Source organism: Ovis aries, chromosome 2, assembly GCF_016772045.2.
Source record: "Ovis aries strain OAR_USU_Benz2616 breed Rambouillet chromosome 2, ARS-UI_Ramb_v3.0, whole genome shotgun sequence".
In the NCBI taxonomy this organism is placed as follows: Eukaryota; Metazoa; Chordata; class Mammalia; order Artiodactyla; family Bovidae; genus Ovis; species Ovis aries.
This window is the reverse complement of record NC_056055.1, coordinates 68,152,941-68,172,758: the sequence shown is the minus strand read 5'-3', so window position 1 is coordinate 68,172,758 and position 19,818 is coordinate 68,152,941. Positions and strand designations below refer to the sequence as shown.

Genomic DNA, 19,818 nt, shown 5'->3' with positions numbered 1-19,818 from the left:
GTGTTCCATGTTTTCATTCTTTCCTTATTTGTTGTTCTTTCTGTCTCTCTTCTTTTTGCTCCACTCAACCACCTTCCTTTTGAACCACGTTCCCTGGAGTCATAAGGGGACTGGATTCCTGCCTTGCTGGAGGGCAAGGCCTAGTTCTCAGCATTTGTGTTTTGGTAGTAGGTAGAAATGCTTGAGGATGGGTTGTTAGAGGTGAAGCTTATAGGGGAAGATATACAGATGAAGTTCTCAAGGCTGAGAGCCAGTTCAGTTCAGTCGCTCAGTCATGTCCGGCTGTTTATGACACCATGGACTGCAGCACACCAGGCTTCTCTGTCCATCACCAACTCCCTGAGCTTAGTCAAACTCATGTCCATCGAGTCAGTGATGCCATCCCACCATCTCATCCTCTGTCATCCCCGTCTCCTTCCACCTTCAATCTTTCCCAGCATCGGGGTCTTTTCAAAAGAGTCAGTTCTTCACATTAGGTGCCAAAGTATTGAAATTTCAGCTTCAGCATCTGTTCTTCCAATGAATATTCAGGATTGATATCCTTTAGGATTGATTGGTTTAATCTCCTCACAGTCCAAATGACTCTCAAGAGTCTTCTCCAACACCACAGTTCAAAAGCATCAGTTCCTTGGTGCTCAGCTTTCTTTACAGTCCAAATCTCACATCCATACATGACTACTGGAAAAACCATAGCTTTGACTAGATGGACCTTTGTTGGCAAAATAATGGCTCTGCTTTTTAATATGCTGTCTAGGTTGGTCATAGCTTTTCTTCCAAGGAGTAAGCGTCTTTTAATTTCATGGCTGCAGTCACCATCTGCAGTGATTTTGGAGCCCCCCAAAATAAAGTCTGTCAATGTTTCCATTGTTTACCCATCTATCTGCCATGAAGTGATGGGACCAGATGCTATGGTTTTAGTTTTCTGAATGTTGAGCTTTAAGCCAACTTTTTCACTCTTCTCTTTCACTTTCATCAAGAGGCTCTTTAGTTCTTCACTTTCTGCCATAAATGTGGTGTCATCTGCATATCTGAGGTTATTGATATTTCTCCTGGCAATCTTGACTCCAGCTTGTGCTTTATCCAGCCTGGCATTTCACATGATGTACTCTACATAGATAGTAGCACTGGCCAGGTCTTAATCTCCTTATCTAAGGAGATAAGCCAGGTCTGCAGGAATCTGTAGGAACTACAAGGACCACCACCAACATCCTTGAAAGTGTCTTCTCCAAACTTAGCCTCATCCAAAGTGTATCTGAGGGTGTTCCTATTGGCTTGTTTCTCAGGGCTGTCTCTGCTTCTCTGAGTTTGGAGGAGCAGCAGCAAAGCAGCCTGAAATGATGGTCCTCCAACCTGGCTGCTCAGTAGACTCCTTAAGGAAGCTTTTGAAAAATAGTAATGCCCAGTTCCCACCCCCAAAGATTCTGGATGAATTGGTCTGGTATAGAACCAAGAACTCATTTATGGCTATGTTTTTGTTCTTTAAATATTTATTTTTATTTGGCGGTGCTGAGTCTTAGTTGTGGCATACAAACTCTTAGTTGTGACATGGGGGACCTAGTTCCCTGACCAGGGATCAAAGCTGGGTGGGGCCAGAGTCTTAGTCACTGGATCACAAGGGAAGTCCCTTATGAGTATATTTTTTAAAACTCTTCATGTGATTCAAGTGCACAATTGAGGTTGAGAGAGGACTAGGAGGGTATCATGCCTAGTGACATGAGCCAGGCAGAGAATGAAAAATACTGTATGATATGTGGAATCTAAAAAATACCACAAACTGCTGAATGAGACAAAAAAGAAACAGACTCACAGATACAGAGAATGAGCTAGTGGTTACCAGCGGGAAGGGAGGGAGCTGCAATACAGGGGTAGGGGGTTAAGTGGTACAAATGACTATGTCTAAATAAATAAGCTACAAGGATGTATTGTGCAACACAGGGAATATAGCTAATATTTATTTCATAATAACTTTAAATGGAGTATAACCTTTAAAAATTGTGAATCACTATGTTGTTTACCTGAAACCTACATCATATTATAAATCAACTACACCTCACTAAAATAAGTAAATAAAAAATTTAAAGCTGCTCATGAAAGGAAGAATGGTCCACATCAGAAGTAACCCACTGGTGGCCTGTGAAGCTAGCATATGGACTGTAGATACATTATGTTTGGCCAGAACAATGTTAAAATAAAAATTATCAAACAAACAACCCTGAATTTGAGTACCTTTTCAGGAAGTGTGACACTCAGCTGCTGCTGTTGCTAAGTCGTTTCAGTCGTGTCCGACTCTGTGCGACCCCATAGATGGCAGCCCATGAGGCTCCCCATCCCTGGGATTCACCAGGCAGGAACACTGGAGTGGGTTGCCATTTCCTTCTCCAATGCATGAAAGTGAAAAGTGAAAGTGAAGTTGCTCAGTCATGTCCGACTCTTCGCGACCCCATGGACTGCAGCCCACCAGGCTCCTCCGTCCATGGTATTTTCCAGGCAAGAGTACTGGAGAGGGGTGCCATTGCGTTCTCTGGAGGCTTCTGTAATTTCTTTTATTGAACACTTGCTTGGTGTTTAGTTATACAGCTCCTGGTTTGCTGAGACAAGTGTACAGAAAGCCAGCTGTTGTCCCATCGTGAGAGGAAGAACACTGGTAGAGCGGTAGTGATCATGGTGGGGGTGATGGAGGGACAGTAAGGAGGTCATCAGAAGCTCTCAGGTAATCCACCTGAAATTAAGACTCCTCCCTTCCCTGAGTTCCTACCCATTAGCCACACTATTTTCATGGTTAGAGTAGTGCTCCAGCCCCAATTATGCGACAGGTACTTCCAAGCAGGAAAGAGTCCCGTAGGATGGGTCAGTTTCATGGATGTTAATTGGACCCTGGTGCTAGAGAGTCACGCAGCAGAGGAGCGGCACATGGAGCCCACTCCAAGAAAGCTTCTTTTTAGGAGCCTTGTTTGGTACAGTGAGTTGTGTCTGGGTATGGCTCCAGAAAGACTATTGTTGCAGGCTTCTACCAGCAGCATTGATTGGCAATGGGAAATACTCTTCAAGGTCGGGAGCAGGGCCTTTGCTTATATGTAGACAATCAGGAGGCATAGGATGCACTCAAACACTGTGACTTTCCTGCTCCCTTCAGTATTTCTCAATATATAGGAAATCTCTTTCTAGAAAATTACTAACACCCGTTATCTCAAACTGTCAACACAGATAGTGGTACTAACCCATCTTTTTTCTACCACAGGTATTGACTCATTTTCTTGGCATCAGAGATTCTATCACAGTTTTCAACCTGCTGCCCCTGCTCCCACACTACTCTTCCCAGCTGCAAAGCAAGGCATACTGTAGATGTCAATGAATGGTAAATGGGTTTAGTTCATTCCCTGTTCCATTTTTGTATACAGGTTGGGCTATACAGATCTCACAATTCACTTGGTGATCGCACATTACTACTAGTAGTGAAAGCTCAGAAGTAATCATAATTCCTCAGCCATAAAAAAGAATGAAATAATGCCATTTGCAGCAACATGGATGGACCCAGAGATCATCATACTAAGTGAAAGAAGTCAGAGAAAGACAGATATCACACGCTATCACTTATATGTGCAATCTAAATATGACACAAAAGAATCTATATACAGAACAGAAACAGACTCACAGACACAGAAAACAAACATGGTTACCAGAGGGGAGAGGGCAAGGGGAGTGATAAAGTAGGAGCGCGGGATTAACAGATAGAAGCTGCTATACAGAAAATAGATATGCAACAAGGATTTACTATATAGCTGCTGCTGCTAAGTCACTTCAGTCATGTCCGACTCTGTGCGACCCCATAGATGGCAGCCCACCAGGCTCCCCGTCCCTGGGATTCTCCAGGCAGGAACACTGGAGTGGGTTGCCATTTCCTTCTCCAGTGCATGAAAGTGAAAAGTGAAAGTGAAGTCGCTCAGTCGTGTCCATGTAGTCCACCAGGCTCCTCTGTCCATGGGATTCTCCAGGTAGGAACACTGGAGTGGGTTGCCATCTCCTTCTCCAATGCGTGAAAGTGAAGTCGCTCAGTCATGTCCGACTCCTATCGACCCATGGACTGCAGCCTACCAGACTCCTCCGTCCATGGGATTTTCCAGGCAAGAGTACTGGAGTGGGGTGCCACTGCCTTCTCCGAGCTACCTCCCTACAGGAAGACAAAATTTCTACCAAAGAACTAGATCCATTTCGACTGAAACAAGCCTCACGAATGGAGGTCATTCTGGCTTTAGTCTTCCCTCCTTCCTCTGGGGTAGTGGACGGTGATGCAGTTCTCTGTGAGCAGCTGGGACAGAGCCACTTCCCTGTTTATGAGGTTTTCACACATCTGTGTATTCTCTTCATCATCATGTAAGATATTTATGGGCATAAAAACTTATCTTCTGGGCTGTTTATTGCCACTCCCCACGGGGAGACTGACTTTGATCTCTTCTTTTTCTGTTCTCACATTGGACTCTCAATCACCTCATGTTGCCCTGGGGATGGACTTGCAGGGTCTCATTTGCTCTTTGGTCACTCGCTTAATGAGAGGGGCAGGGTCACATTAAACCCCTTCCTGTCCATTCTAATGCCAGGACCACATCGGTCACATCTTTCTTGAGGTCACACTCATGCACTGGTGATTCCAGTTCTTTGGAAGGTTTGACTCTGGAAACCAACCCAGTTCTGCTGTCTGTCATTGGAGGGGCTTATGCCCAAACCCCAGTGTCCTGGATAAGGAGAACTTAGCTCTCTGGCTGAACAATGTTTCTTTACTAAAATCTAATCCATAGAACACTAGGTAATGGGGATGTAAGTACACGTAATATAAAGCAAAAAATGGTACCATGTGTGTCCTTATGGAGGGGTGGGGGCCTTGTTCTTGTTCATTGATCCACTCATTTATTACATCCTTAGTGAGAACTCGAGGGGACACCCCTGTCACGCTTCCCAGGCCCCAGCTTTTTTGTGCTGCATGGCTAACTACTCACGGCTTCCCCTTTCCTCCAAGCTCTGACTGTGGCTGCTGAAGTCATCTTGTCTGCTTGGAGAGTGGGAGTTTATTACCCAGTGTGCACTCCCTGGCCTCTGCCGTGCAGTGACTGACCTCACTGTGGGAGGGAATATTTGGAATACTGCCTTCCTTGCCTCCCAGAGGGACAAACTCTGAGGTGCAGCTGACTTTCCAGAGCTCCCCTGGGACTCAGAGACCAGGACTTTCTTCTGCCATCGCACCATTTCTTGATGGCATCCCTTCTCTCTCCAGCCTCCCTGCTTCCTTAGCAGTTTCTCCCAGAAGCATGTCCTTAATAAATCACATGCCCTCACATTTCTTGATTCAGGGTCTGTTTCTAAGAAAAAGCCATCTAAGAGAAGCACTTTCTATATGCCAGGCAATGTGACTATGTTCTAGTGTGAGAGACCACAATAGGAAAATTAAAATATAAATCGGTTTTAAAATGTCATTAGACCAACAAGGATCTACTGTCTAGCACAGGGAACCCTGCTCAATGTTATGTGGCAGCCTGAGTGGGAGCGGAGTTTGGGGGAGGATGGACACATGTGTATATATGGCTGAGCTGCTCTGCTGTGCACTTGAAACTATCACAACATTGTTGATCGGCTATACCCCAACATAAAATAAAACACATTTAAATGTCATTAGGCATCTTGGATCTATAATGAAATACATGCTGTGGCAGTCAGTGTCGTTAAAAACTTCAGTTCAGTTCAGTTGCTCAGTCGTGTCCGACTCTTTGCGACTCCATGAATCACAGCACGCCGGGCCTCCCTGTCCATCACCAACTCCCAGAGTTCACTCAGACTCACGTCCATCGAGTCAGTGATGCCATCCAGCCATCTCATCCTCTGTCGTCCCCTTCTCCTCCTGTCCCCAATCCCTCCCATCATCAGAATCTTTTCCAATGAGTCAACTCTTCGCATGAGGTGGCCAAAGTACTGGAGTTTCAGCTTCACCATCATTCCTTCCAAAGAAATCCCAGAGCTGATCTCCTTCAGAATGGACTGGTTGGATCTCCTTGCAGTCCAAGGGACTCTCAAGAGTCTTCTCCAACACCAGAGTTCAAAAGCATCAGTTCTTCGGTGCTCAGCCTTCTTCACAGTCCAACTCTCACATCCATACATGACCACAGGAAAACCATAGCCTTGACTAGATGGACCTTATTCGGCAAAATAATGTCTCTGCTTTTGAATATGCTGTCTACAGGTAAAAGATCTGTTCTCAGAAAGCTATATGACTAATGCTGATGAAATTGAAAATGACACAAACAAACAGATACACTGTGTTCTTGGATTGGAAGAATGTACATTGTTAAAATGACACACTACCCAAGGCAATCTACAGATTCAATGTAATCCCTATCAAAATACCAATGGCATTTTTCAAAGAATTAGAACAAATAATTTTAAAATTTGTATGGAGACACAAAAGACCCTGAATAGCCAAAACAATCTTGAGAAGGAAGAACAAAGCTGGAGGAATCATGCTCCCAGACTTCACTACACTACAAACTACAGGCAGCACACCCCCACTTCATACCTTGTTATTTGTACTCGCAGTCATAGACCCACCTTGCCTCTCCTCACTGTGGTCTTTGCTCCCATCTTGACTCTGGTTCAGATTCTCCTCCAGTTATGCTCCCCTGGCTAATATCTGCTTTTTCTTCCATTACCGCTGGGCTGGAGGAAGCACAAGCTGGAATCAAGATTGCCGGGAGAAATATCAAAAACCTCAGATATGCAGATGACACCACCCTTATGGCAGAAAGTGAAGAGGAGATAAAGAGCCTCTTGATGAAAGTGAAAGAGGAAAGTGGAAAAGTTGACTTAAAACTCAACATTCAGAAAACTAAGATCATGGCATCCGGTCCCATCACCTCATGGCAAGTAGATGGGGAAACAGTGGAAATAGTATTAGACTTTATTTTTTGGGGGCTCCAAAATCACTGTAGATTGTGACTGCAGCCATGAAATTAAAAGATGCTTGCTCCTTGGAAGGAAAGTTATGACCAACCTAGACAGCATATTAAAAAAGCAGAGACATTACTTTGTCACCAAAGGTCTGTCTAGTCAAGGCTATGGTTTTCCAGTAGTCATGTATGGATGTGAGAGTTGGACTATAAAAGAAAGCTGAGGGCCGAAGAATTGATGCTTTTGAACTGCGGTGTTGGAGAAGACTCTTGAGAGTCCCTTGAATGGCAAGGAGATCCAACCAGTCCATCCTAAAGGAGATCAGTCCTGGGTGTTCATTGGAAGGACTAATGTTGAAGCTGAAACTCCAGTACTTTGGCCATCTGATGCGCAGAGCTGACTCATTTGAAAAGACCCTGATGCTGGGAAAGATTGAGGGGAGGAGGAGAAGGGGAAGACAGAGGAGGAGATGGTTGGATGGCATTGCCGACTCAATGGACATGAGTTTGGGTGGACTCCGGGAGTTGATGATGGACAGGGAGGCCTGGAGTGCTGTAGTTCATGGGATCACAAAGAGTTGGACATGACTGAGCGACCGAACTGAACTTCCATTACCAATACCTGCAAGACCATTTTCTGTCAAACAGTAGCCTGCCCTCCCCACCAGTACCCAACCCAACCACTATGGGCCAGTGCTTCCAGGCCAGGGAGTAGAATCCAGCCTTACCCTCCCTCCAAAAATGAGGCAAAAGACAAAATAGGATTTCCTCCAAAGCTCCCCGCTCACATGATCAGCCGCCCATCCTAAAAAGTCTTTTAACACTTCCATTTTTTTAATTTTTATTTTTTAGTTCTTTTCTACTCTTTAGGTTTGGATTCCATGGATCCTAAAAGGCATACATGTATTCAGACAGGAGATTATGTGTTTTGCACAGAGGGAAAGAGTTCAGATGTTCCCGCTGGAGCCTATTTAACCTATGGCATAAAGCAAAATTCTAATGAGCTCTGTTACCTCCTTTCTGAGTCCACAGCAGATTAGAGAGATGGTGGAGTCAACAGTGGTGTTAGAAATGGAGAACAGGTGAAAATGGAAATAGAAGTAAGAACTCAGAATGTAGGACAGGCAGTTCACATGAAGGCCACCAGGTTTGTAGTAGAAAAAAGTTGGATAACCGACTCAGACCTCTGCCACTTCTCAGCTCTTCATTCGGAAAAGGCAATGGCACCCCACTCCAATACTCTTGCCTGGAAAATCCCATGGATGGAGGAGCCTGGTAGGCTGCAGACCACAGGGTCGCTAAGAGTCAGAAACAACTGAGCGAGTTCCCTTTCACTTTTCACTTTCATGTATTGGAGAAGGAGATGGCAACCCACTCCAGTGTTCTTGCCTGGAGAATCCCAGGGATGGGGGAGCCTGGTGGGCTGCCATCTATGGGGTTGCACAGAGTCGGACATGACTGAAGTGACTTAGCAGCAGCAGCAGCTCTTCATTGCCTTATTGATGGGCATAGAGTCATTTTTCACAAGGAGAAATAGGAGTCTCCTAAGAAATGATTAATGTTGGTCATTGTACTTTGTCATAGAAGGCAACAAAGAAAGTAATACACCTTTTAAAAAAATGTTAATCTTCTGGTAAATAGTAATAGCATTTGCTAAGTGCAATGTGCTAATATATTTATTTGCATGCGTCCTCAGTTGTTTCTGACTCACTGTGACCCTGTGGACTGTAACCCAACAGTCTCCTCTGTTCAGCGCATTTCCCAGGCAAGAATACTGGAGTGGGTTGCCATTTCCTACTTCAGGAGATCTTCTAGACCCAGGGATCGAACCTGAGTCTCCTGCAGCTCCTGCATTCGCAGGCCGATTCTTCACCACTGAATTGTCATAACTCTGCAAGGTGGGAACTATCAGCATTCTCATTTTATAGGAAAGTGAGGTTTTTAAAAGTTAAGTCAGGTACCTGCCTGCCATCCAGTTGGCAGAACCAGCACGGGAACTAGGCATCACAGCCCACATCTTTAATCATTATCTTCTATCTGCAAAACCTGTCAAGTTATCATGGTCCATGGGTTGCACTATCAGCTCTTTGGAGCATTCTCTTTATTCATGGACCATGTCTGATAAACAGGGCTATATTCTACTCCTTAAATTGGCTAATTCCAAGAGGACGTTCAAAGTAACAGAATAAATAGAACATTAGCAAGTATTTAATTTAAAAAAAGACAATTAAATCATGAGAATTCATTAGACTCTGCTTCTAAGATATGTCGGTGTGGGGGACACGTCCACAAGCTCTGGAGGAGGTGACTCGTGTTTACCAGTTCCTCAGGTCAAGTTTGTCTTTGCCAATCCACGGGCTTCTCCGCAGTCCAGGTCTCTGCCCTTATGAGAAATGCGGACACCTTCTCCTGCCCTCCACAAGAGGGCGCTGGGCTTCCCAGTACAGGACCCATCCAAGTGCCAAGAGACTCGCTGAAACAGGACATAACCACTAGAGGGAGGCAATGAGGTCCATATACTTCATTCTTCCCTGAGGTTCAAATGTGTAGTATTTGTTTTTGATGTCCTCATTTGAAAGACGCTCGCATCTGAGAGACAAATTTTATAGTACGTGATGGTGCCAGAGAAAACCAGGCTCTGCAAAGCTAGGGGGCACACTTCAGCTCGGCATTTCTGTCTCATCAGGGTGAGTCTGATATCAGCAGTTAACTTCTCAGGAGGCCCCAGGTGCAGCTTACCTGGTAGAAAAGGCATTTTCTTCTGCTCAGTCTCCTCATAAACATTTTGCAGGATCTACTGAACCCATTAATTTTTTCCCCTGTTTCAAGAATGCATCATCAATCACAAAACATCGAATTCTTGTCATTTCTTTTTTGAGGGAGTTGGAGTGAATACAGAAATACAAGACAATAGAAGTCGGGTCAAGTCCGCACAGAAGTAGCCCACACAGTCATCAAATGAGTCAACTGTGTCCTGAAGGAACTGTGCCACCTAATAGCACCACCTGAAGACTCTCTGCCAGTCGGGAGAGTGCTCCATCAGGTATGCAATGAAAAGAGCTTGAAAGTGATTAACACAATGGGGATGATTACTCTGGGTTTGATTTTTCAAGTGCCCTCTTCTGTACATGTGGCTAAGTTCATCGCTTGAATGGATACAGTTAAGATTTTAACACGAATAGAAGTGGGAGATTGAAGACGGTTCAAGGTGTTCTTCAATATGGACTAAAAAATGGCGGTTTAAAATGATGCTGGGGAGTGTATTTACTTATATGGAAAGATAGTCACAAGATATTAAGTTTTCTAAAGTAGGTTCTAAAGCAGTATGAACCCACTTATGTAACATAAATTTATATCCATACATTGACAGAAGTCTGAAAGGCATAATAATATCTCTGGATGGTAGAATTATAAGTGTTATTTCTTTTTTCTTTCTTTTGCTTATCCATGTTTTCAAATTTTTCTACCCCAACCATGTATTACATGTACAATGTAAAGTTCACCAAAATATGCACTTTATACCATTTGCTCTGCAAGGGTTCGCTCAGGTAGAGTATTCTGATCTTTTTCCACAGGATGGTCTCAGAATCACACAAGTTTTATCTGCCTGTACTTATCCAGATCCACAAGGTTGAATTAAGAACAAGCAGGAACAATTGCTGCTTTCACGAGATGTGTTTGTCATCTTGCTTTCAGAAGGCAAGCCCATGTCTCCCAACTGTCTATTCAAGGTCCCTACCGCCAACCCAGCCGTCTGACATGTCCCATCTTACTCTCTTTCCCCAGCTCTGTTCTTACATAGATTTTTTTTCACCCCCTGCATGTTGCGGGGTCCCGGGCCATTGCTCAGTTTACCCATATCCTCTGGCCTCACCCATCGAAATCTCCATCCTCCAAGGTCCATTTCAAATGCCTCTTCACTGGAAGCCTTTCCTGAATTCCCACAGGCTGTGAGCAATTCAGTGTTGCGGGGGTGGGAGTGGGGGTGAGTGAGTGGGGAAGCCAGATGATGCTTCTGTGGTCTCTGCTTTTCATGGGTCCTTCTCAGGAACAGTAACTACACCAGTAAGCAACCAGCAACCCCCATCACCACCTCATCGGTAAAAGCACATTTATAAGGTGAAATGACATAGCTTAACCAAGAACACATACAACAAGAATTGGACTCTTATTAAAATGTTCCATCATAACTCACAGGTTGTTTAGGAGAATTTCAAAAGCATCTCTGAACACACCTCTCCCTCTAGAGTCATAGCATAGGTTTTGGCAGAGATAATTGTGCTGGCTGTTGCTAGTACAGCGCAGCAGGAAAAGGTGGTCTGGGTGCACACAGGGACATAGGAAGCAAGTCCACCCCACAGATCCCAGGGAAATGGGGCGTCTTCTGGCCTGGCACCCGCGGCCTGCCCCAGCAGCTTGTCCTGGCTGATGCACGTGGGCTCCGTGGGGCAGCAGGATGACAACTCCCCAACTCACTGCCTCCTCCTCAGCCCAGCTGAGAATCCTGACAGCCCTGGAGGCCCCCATCCCTGTTTCCTGGCTCTGTCCTGCCCCTGCATCCTGCCCTGAGACACTACTTCCACTTTCCAAGCTCCTCCCAGGCCATCTCTCCCAGGCCTCCCCTCAGCCAGGCAGTGGGGGTCTCACTGGGATGTAGGTGGCCTGGAAGGATAGTCACAGACTCCTGGGTTGGAGAGAGGCAGGTTCTGACCCAGCTGGGCTCAGCTTCCCATGGGGCGCCAAACCCCCCGTGTGCATACACCATGATCTCTGCCTGGAACTTTCTAAATTCCACTCCAGCTCCCACCCAACCTCCAAGGCCAGCTGAGGTCTCTCTTGCCTAGGAACCACCCCCTCCTCCCCCCACAAAGCATCTGTCCCTACATCCTCATAGCACTAGCCTTACTGTCATCTGTCTAGTCTGGGGCACATGTGGGCTTTGCTGTCAGGCTACTAGTTCCCAGGCCAGGGCCAACCACTTGCTGGCTATGTGACTCTGGACAGCTTACTTCCCTGCAGGTTCCTCAGTTTCCTTACCTGTGAAATGGGAATAATCACAGTACCTGCCTTATAGAGTTGTTGTGAGGATTCTATGAACTAAGTCAGAGTTTCTGCTACGTAATAAGAAAATGTTCACTTCCCTCTGCAGAGCACATCTTTCTCAATTTAGCACATTCTTATTTTACTTTCTATCATTTGCATCTTCTTTTCCTAATGAGGCTACAGTTCTTGTTTGTGCTACAGCTGAGGCATTTATCTCTAGTCCTTTTTTGGTAGTCTTCACAGCACAAAACCCATAACCAGTACAGAGTAGGTGCTTAATAATTACTTACCACTCAACTTACAAAGTGGCAAAGGTATTGTCATCAGCAGAATAGACTAAACCAAACTTTCAGTCACCGGTCAGTGTATCCAACTCTGCAAAACAAACCCCCCTAAACACGGTGACCTAAAGCCCCTGATGGCTATTTCTCGTGGTTCTGTGGGTCATCAGGGGGGTTAATGCCTGTTAGTTGGCAGCATTTGACCAGAGGGTCAGTGGGACTGGAAAGTTCAAGAAGGCCTGACTCACGTTTGGCAGTTGGTTCTGGCTGTTGGCTGGGCATCTTGGTTCCTCTCAAGTTTCATTCTCCAATAGGCCAGACTGGGCTGCCCAGCCTGGTGGGGCGGGGGGCGGGGGGCTGTCTCCGGAACCTGAAGTGTTCCAGGGAAAGACGCCTGCATGTTGAGGTCTAAGCTCGCGCTTGCTGTGTCACAGTCACCATATTCTGTGGATCGCAGCAGGTCCCAAGGCCGGCCCAGAGCTTAGGAGTGGAGAAACAGGCTCCCAGTTGATGGGAGGAGTGGCCGAGTCATGTTGCCAAAGGGGTGCAGATAGAGGGGGGCCCAGTCCACTGGGGGCCATTGCTGCGAGCACCTCCCACACATCCCTGCTAAGAGGTTTGGTACACTTGTGAGGTGACAGTCTCAGTACCCTTTCTCTGCTGTGCTTTATGGTTTAACAATGGATTGCACAAGCACTTGCAGTTTTGACCTTCACAACAACCCAGAATTCCTCTGAGGCGAGGAGAAGAGCTATGACCCTCTTTGCAATGTAGTAATAGAATAGAAAGCTGGAGTTGCACACGTTCCCTGGTTCACACAGGGACTATTAACAGAATTGTGCTAGTGTGGCAGTCTCCTTTTTTTTGAAAGTAAAAGTGTAAGTCGCTCAGTTGTGTCCAACTCTTTGCGACCCCGTGGACTATACAGTCCATGAAATTCTCCAGGCTAGAATACTGGAGTACCAGGGTAGCCGTTCCCTTTTCCAGGGGATCTTCCCAACCCAGGGATTGAACCCAGGTCTCCCACATTGCAGGCAGACTCTTTACTAGCTGAGCCACCAGGGAAGCCTTTTTCTATAAGTTGTGAAATAGCTGTCTTACAGAAAGTGTGGCGAGTAATACAAATAGCCACCCATGTGATACCGCCAAGCTTAAAGCTGGGAATGTGAACAATTGACTGGAAGTCTGAGCGTGCGTCTGTCCCCATAACATGCCCTGTTTCTGCATCACCGCTCTCTCTATGATGGCAGCTGTCTTTATTATTTTTATTTTTTAATTATTTATTTTTAATTGGAGGGTAATTGCTTTACAATAACGTGTTGGCTTCTTTCATATATCTACATGAATCAGCCATAGGTATTAATATGTAACCTCCCTCTTGGACCTCGCTCCCACCTCCCACCCCATTCCCATGCCTCTAGGTTGTCACAGAGCACCAGGTTTGAGCTCCCTGCACCATACAGCAGATTTCCACTGGCAGCAGTCTTTAAATGATGTTTATTATTTCTACACATAGTTTTTATGGTTTATAAATATGTCTTTATTCATAAATGACAACTACCATATTTCCTCATTTCTAAAGAACACATTTTTTTTCCCTTATAGTTTATTCCAAGATGTGGAATACAGTTCCCTGCGCTATATACTAGGACCTTGTTGGTCATCTGTTTTATATGTAGTCGTTTGTATCTGCTAATCCTGAATTCCTAATTTATCCCTTTCCCCTCTCTTTCCCCTTTGGTAACCATAAGTTTGTTTTCTGTGTCTGTGAGTCAGTTTCTGTTTTGTAAGTTCATTTGTATCATTTTTTTTAGATTCCACCCATAAGTGACATCAAAATGTTGGTTTCATTACGAAGCTGGATGGGAGGATGTAGCGCGACTGTGAAGGCAAGTGGGTTTGCTAAGACTCTCTTGTTTTGAACTTATCCTCCAAGATGTAAAACACACAACTTTTTCCCCGTTTGAATATCTCTGAAATCGCGATGCTCTTGTAACTGATGGCACCTTCTGATAGCTGGGTGGCAATTGTTCCCTACCGCCTACACATCCAAAAGCAGCAGGAGCAATCTTGCTGAAAATTGTGGAGACATTAGTAGGGGCACTCTTCCCCTTCAGGAATCACGTGATCGTGAGGGGATCGTGGGGGTGATGATAAATCAGAAATGCCCAGCAGTGTCATAGAAGGAGGACTGCAAAGAAGCTTAGTTATGCCTAGCTGCAAAAATAGCTTAAGAGGCCAGTGCCAATGACTGTGAGTTTTCTTATGGATTGCTTAAGAATGCCTTATCACCCATCCTGTAGTTGGAAGGACGATTTATTATTTGGGAAACACAGACATCTGTGACTTTAAGTCAAGAGAATTTAGAAGAGTTAGGATTTATATGTGCAAAAGTTGGGGGAACCCATAACTGATTTATTTCACTTCTATTTCCCCTTTTTATGCATGCATGGGAGTAATATATGGTGTAAAAGATTTTCTAATCAAGTATAAAGTATCTAATAAGTGACAAGAATGCATTTTGTCGGAGTTCAGTTCTCAGCATTTTTTTTTTCTCTCTTAAGGATGTGTAAAGTAATGGTGGACCTTACAAACTTTTGAGTGCAGGATGTCAAGTTGTGCCTGCATTTCTGTATACCCTGGCTCTTTGTTCAGCATTATGCTTTTGAGATTTTTCAGTTTGATAAATCCAGCCCCAGTTCATTCATCTTAACTCCTGCATAAAAATCCATCATATAAATATAGCATGTTTTATGTATCACATTTTATCCATTCTCCTACTCATGGACACCTAAATTGCTTCCATTTTTCATTTCAAAGAATATAGTTATGAGCATCTTCCTCATAACTTCTTGTGATGAAGTTTCTGGATTACAAAGCACACATATCTTTGACTTTACTGCTGCTGCTGCTGCTAAGTCACTTTAGTCGTATCTGACTCTGTGTGACCCAATAGATGGCAGCCCACCAGGCTCCTCTGTCCCTGGGATTCTCCAGCCAAGAACACCGGAGTGGGTTGCCATTTCCTTCTCCAATGCATGCATGCATGCTAAGTTGCTTCAGTCATGTATGACCCTGTGTGACCCCATGGACAGCAGCTCACCAGGCTCCTCCGTCCACTAGACCTTCTCAGACTGTTCTCCAGTGTATTGAATTTACACGCTCAGAAGCAGTGGTATGAGAGGTCCCAGGTGCAAGAGCCTCTTGACTGGATTTGCAGTCTCCTTTCTCATTCCCTCCAATTCACTCCCCTTACATAGTCCAAGTGATCATGGAAACACACAGCAGGTCAAATCACAGCTCAGCTTTAACCCTGCTGTGGGTTCCCTCTGAGTTTACTGACAAGGAGGCCGTGGCTTTCCTGTCTCTCAATGGGCTCTGTAGACTCTTCTCTCGCTAACTGTATATTGCAGCAGAGCCAGCCCTGACACGACAGACAGTCCAGCGACTTCACAATCCTTCTAGTTCCTAGCAAGACACACGCCCCTTCTGTCTCCCAGCCTGGGCATGTGCCGTCTCCGCTCTCTGGAATGCTCTTTCCAACTGAACTAGCCCCACCCCCCCGACACCCTGCTCGGCTAACTCATCCTGCATGTCTAAACGTATCCCTCTCTTTCTCCTCAGAGTCCTCTTTGACCTCTCCTGGACACACACACCACAACTGTTGCAGGAAGGGGACCCCTTCCAGGGCCCAAAAGTGGGCTCCTGTCTAACACTCGGAAATGAACTGTCCGAGGAGACACATGTGCTGAGAAAGCAAGAGATTTTACTGGGAAGGGGCGCCCAGGCAGAGAGCAGTAGGGTGAGGGAAACCGGGAGAACTGCTCTGCCACGTGGTTCCCAGTCTCAGGTTTTATGGTGACGGGGTTAGTTTCTGGGTTGCTCTGCCCATCATTCTGACTCACAGTCCTTCCTGGTGGCGCACACATTGCTCAACCAAGATGGATGCCAGCGAGAGGGATGCTGGAAGGTGGTCAGACAGGCGGTATCTCCTTGTGGCCCTTCCCGAACTCTTCCAGTTGGTGGTGGCTCATTAGTTCCATGTTCCTTACCAGGACCTCCTGGCATAAAGCAGCTCATGCAAATGCCACTCTGGCGCCTGGCCAGGGCGGGCAGTTTCAGTCGGTGCGCTCCCCCTATACAAGCACCGCAGCCTCTTCCACTGCCGCCACTGGCGTGTCCTCCACAGAGTGTCATCGACCCTCCCCACAGCACCTCCTCACGTGGTGCTGAAGTGGCCTCTTTGCTTGTTTGGACCTTGCACTTGACTTTTGTGCTCCCAAAACTGGGAGTGGAGGGGGGCATTGCCAGTCTTGCCCACTGCTGTGTTCTCACCTAGTAGCTAATCTACACAGTCTTCAGCGAATTCTGTGTTTGTTGAGCGAACAAGAACATGCGTCAAGTCAGCCCTGAAACCCAATTATTTGGGCCCAGTTCTTTGCATTTCCCGCTACAGGTTCCCATGCCATCGAGGACAGCTCTTGTTCCTAAACCTACAAATTATTAGCAGAGGGCCAGATGGGCTACAGAAGCCACCATGAGGGGAACATACCAAAGAAATTCAGAATTTGGGTGTCAAACTAAAGAAATGCCTTTTGGTTCAGTGCAACGGAAAGCCATTAAGTGGGCTCCTGGATTGAGACGAGGCGTGTTCACAGGAATGACTGTGTGCTGTCCCCAAAGAGGGCATCAAGGAAGGCGCTAGCAGGGCCAGCCCTGTTCGCAGCACCTGCAGTGTGCATCCTGGGTAACAGAAGGCACCTTTGGAGATGTTCGAGAAGAAACTAGCCATTCTATAAATAGGATGGGAATAGAACGCAAAAGGGTGAAGTTAACATCAAGAGACTGTAGACAGTCTGGGATTATTTTGAAAGAATGTGCTCTAGATGTTCAGTTTGTTTCTTAAGGAATGAAATTGGCAGATCCTGACAGCCCTATCCTACAACTCAAGAAAAAGGCAGAAACATTTTGGTTTTGAAACATTGATGTTGTCACAGGATTTTGGGCAGAATAACAAAATCCTGGATTTAGGAACCCAACAACTGCCTTCTGAGTTAAAGAGCCTGGGCTGACATCTCCTAAATCGGGAGTTCTTAGATACTAGGATGCATTCAAGGAACCAAAAGGCGGCTCAGAGCTTCTCGGGCATTAGGTCTGTGTGAGGCAGGAAATTTACATTTCTAAAAAGTTCCTAGAACTATAGAAATGAATGAAGTGTTAACACATGCTATAACCTGGATGAACCTCAAGAACATCATGCTAAGTGAAAGAAGCCAGCCACAAAATGTCACATATTGCATGACTCCAGTCATGTGGTCATGAAATGAAAAATGAAATATCCAGAATTGGCAAGTCCACAGAGGCAGAAAGTGATCAGTGGTTGCCAGGGGCTGGGGGCTGGGGGTGGGAGGGGAAGAGTGACTGCTTACTGGGCACAGGCTTTCCTTTTGGAATGATGAAAATGTTTTGGGACTAGGTAGAGGGGGGTAGTTGCATAGCACTAAGAAAGTACTACATGAGGATGAGTGGTACTCCTTAAAATGGTCAATTTGATGTTATGTCGTTTTTTTTAACCTCAATTGTAAGAGGGATTCCCAAGTAATGCTGATACTCTGGTCCAGGGACTGCACTCTGAGAGCCACTGTCCTGAGTTACAGCCCAGAGAGGGGAAGAGACTGAAGGAAAATTGATTTGCAAAGTGGATGGAAGTCTTTCCATAAAAGGCCAAACTTGTCTATGGCTGAGAGTTCTGAAAGTCTGAAACAATTTGTTACATTGAAATCTTTGTTCTCAGTTTGGGTGGGGACCCAACAGCTGGTAGCTGCTTTGGTATTTCAGATCTAAGCCCTGGACCACCTAAACCCAGGAGTGGCTGACAACTGGCTTTGCCCTTCTCAACTGATCACTCACCTCTAGCAGCTTATTCTTTATAAGCTTTGTTGGCTTAACGGGATGAGGGAACAGTTGCCAAATGCAGAGAGAATTTCTTTGGATGTAGTCATTGCTGTTCTCTGAATCTGACCACATGACTGGAGAAAGCGTGGGAATTCTTCCCTTTCACCTCATCAACCCTGTCTCCAGACACTCTTTGGTCTCCTTAGAACCATTTGTCTTTGTAAAGAACTTGGAGAAGGTGGAGATGATTTAATCCCCATTGTAATATGTAAAGAAGTGGATTCATATGTAATATGAAGCCAGAAGTACTAAACTCTTCTGAATGCCTTGATCAATTGTTTCCTTTCGCTGTGCTTGTTCCTCAAGGGAAAATGGAGTAAGAATAACCACCTTCATAAGACTCTTGGGAGACCCAAGCAAGATGCTCATAATTATCGTTGCTATTTCCCACGGTTACAGTGTTGCTCCGCTCTTGTCTTCAGGATCCAGTCCTGTGCCTCACATCCTCGGGGTGAGGCCTCTCCTCACAAGCAGGGGCAGTTCTTCATCTTTGTGTCTATGGGGACACATGAAAGATGGCATTTATGTGTGCCACGACATAGTGTGCATTTTTATTGAAGTAGGATTGCTTTGCGATGTCGTGTTAGCTTTTTGCTCTACCGCAAAGTGAGTCGGCTCTCTGTCTACTTTATCCCCTCTCTCTTGAACTTCCCTCGCTCCGCGCCCCATGCTGCTCCTCTGGGCCATCACAGAGCACTGAGCTGAGCTCCTTGTGCTGAACAGGGTCTTCCCACGAGTTACCCGTTTTGCACCTGATAGGCGTATATGTCAGGGCTACTCTGTCAGTTCGTCCTACCCTCTCCTTCCCCCGCTGTGTCCACAAGTCTGTTCTGTATATCTGCATCTCTATTCCTGCCCTTCAAATAGGTTCATCCGTACCATTTTCTAGATTCCATCTATAAGCTCAATAGATGATATTTGTTTTTCTGACTTGCTTCAGTCTTTATGACAGATTCTAAGTCCATCCGTGTTGCCCCAAATGACCCGATTTTGTTCCTTTTATGGCTGAGTCATACTCCATTGTATACATGAACCACATCTTCTTTATCCATAATTCAAAAAGACACATATACCTCATAGTATGCATTTGTGTATTGTTTAAGAAAAATCAGTGCTGCTTTAGAAGACAAGAAAAGCAAATAGGCAGTGTGGATACATAGGTTGGTGGCCCAGGAGACATGATAGGAATACAGAGCATGTAAGTACTGAATAGAGAGAGGAAAGAATGGAGGGACCAAGAGGTACTTAATGTTCATGGTGTTAATATTCATAAGGCTTTGATTATGATGGCTGTTCTGGGCCCAGGAAACCCAGCTGGATACCATAGCTGCTCATCAGGCTAAGGGGCAAAATGCAGCTTTGGCCAAGAGTGCTTACTCCTGGGTTCCTTCAGAGGAGCCAGTGTGTACTGATGACTGTAGACCTTTCATCTGCCAGTCTCCCTTGTTCAAACATCCACTCTGGTCCACATACTCATACTATGGGAAGGAGCAGGATTGATGGTTGCCAGGAGCTAGTGGTTGGCGATGGGAGGCTTGACTACAAGGAGGAATAGAAGAGTTTGGAAGAGGGGGGAGAACTGATCTATATCATGACTGTGGTGATGGTTT

The 19,818-nt window shown here is 45.5% G+C and overlaps 1 protein-coding gene across 5 annotated transcripts in view; it reads left to right on the top strand.

Annotated features, from left to right (window-relative positions):
- Positions 1-19,818, top strand: part of PIP5K1B (phosphatidylinositol-4-phosphate 5-kinase type 1 beta) — a 554,522-nt gene that overhangs the window by 50,528 nt on the left and 484,176 nt on the right. For 2 of the 5 annotated variants that reach the window (XM_060409390.1, XM_060409396.1), the window contains exons 2-3: positions 9,809-9,972; positions 14,068-14,142. The gene's annotated coding sequence lies outside the window, so the exon portion shown is untranslated. Of the gene's footprint in view, positions 1-9,808; positions 9,973-14,067; positions 14,147-19,818 lie in introns of all 5 variants that reach the window. The other 3 variants (XM_060409394.1, XM_060409398.1, XM_060409393.1) reach the window with 2 other exon arrangements.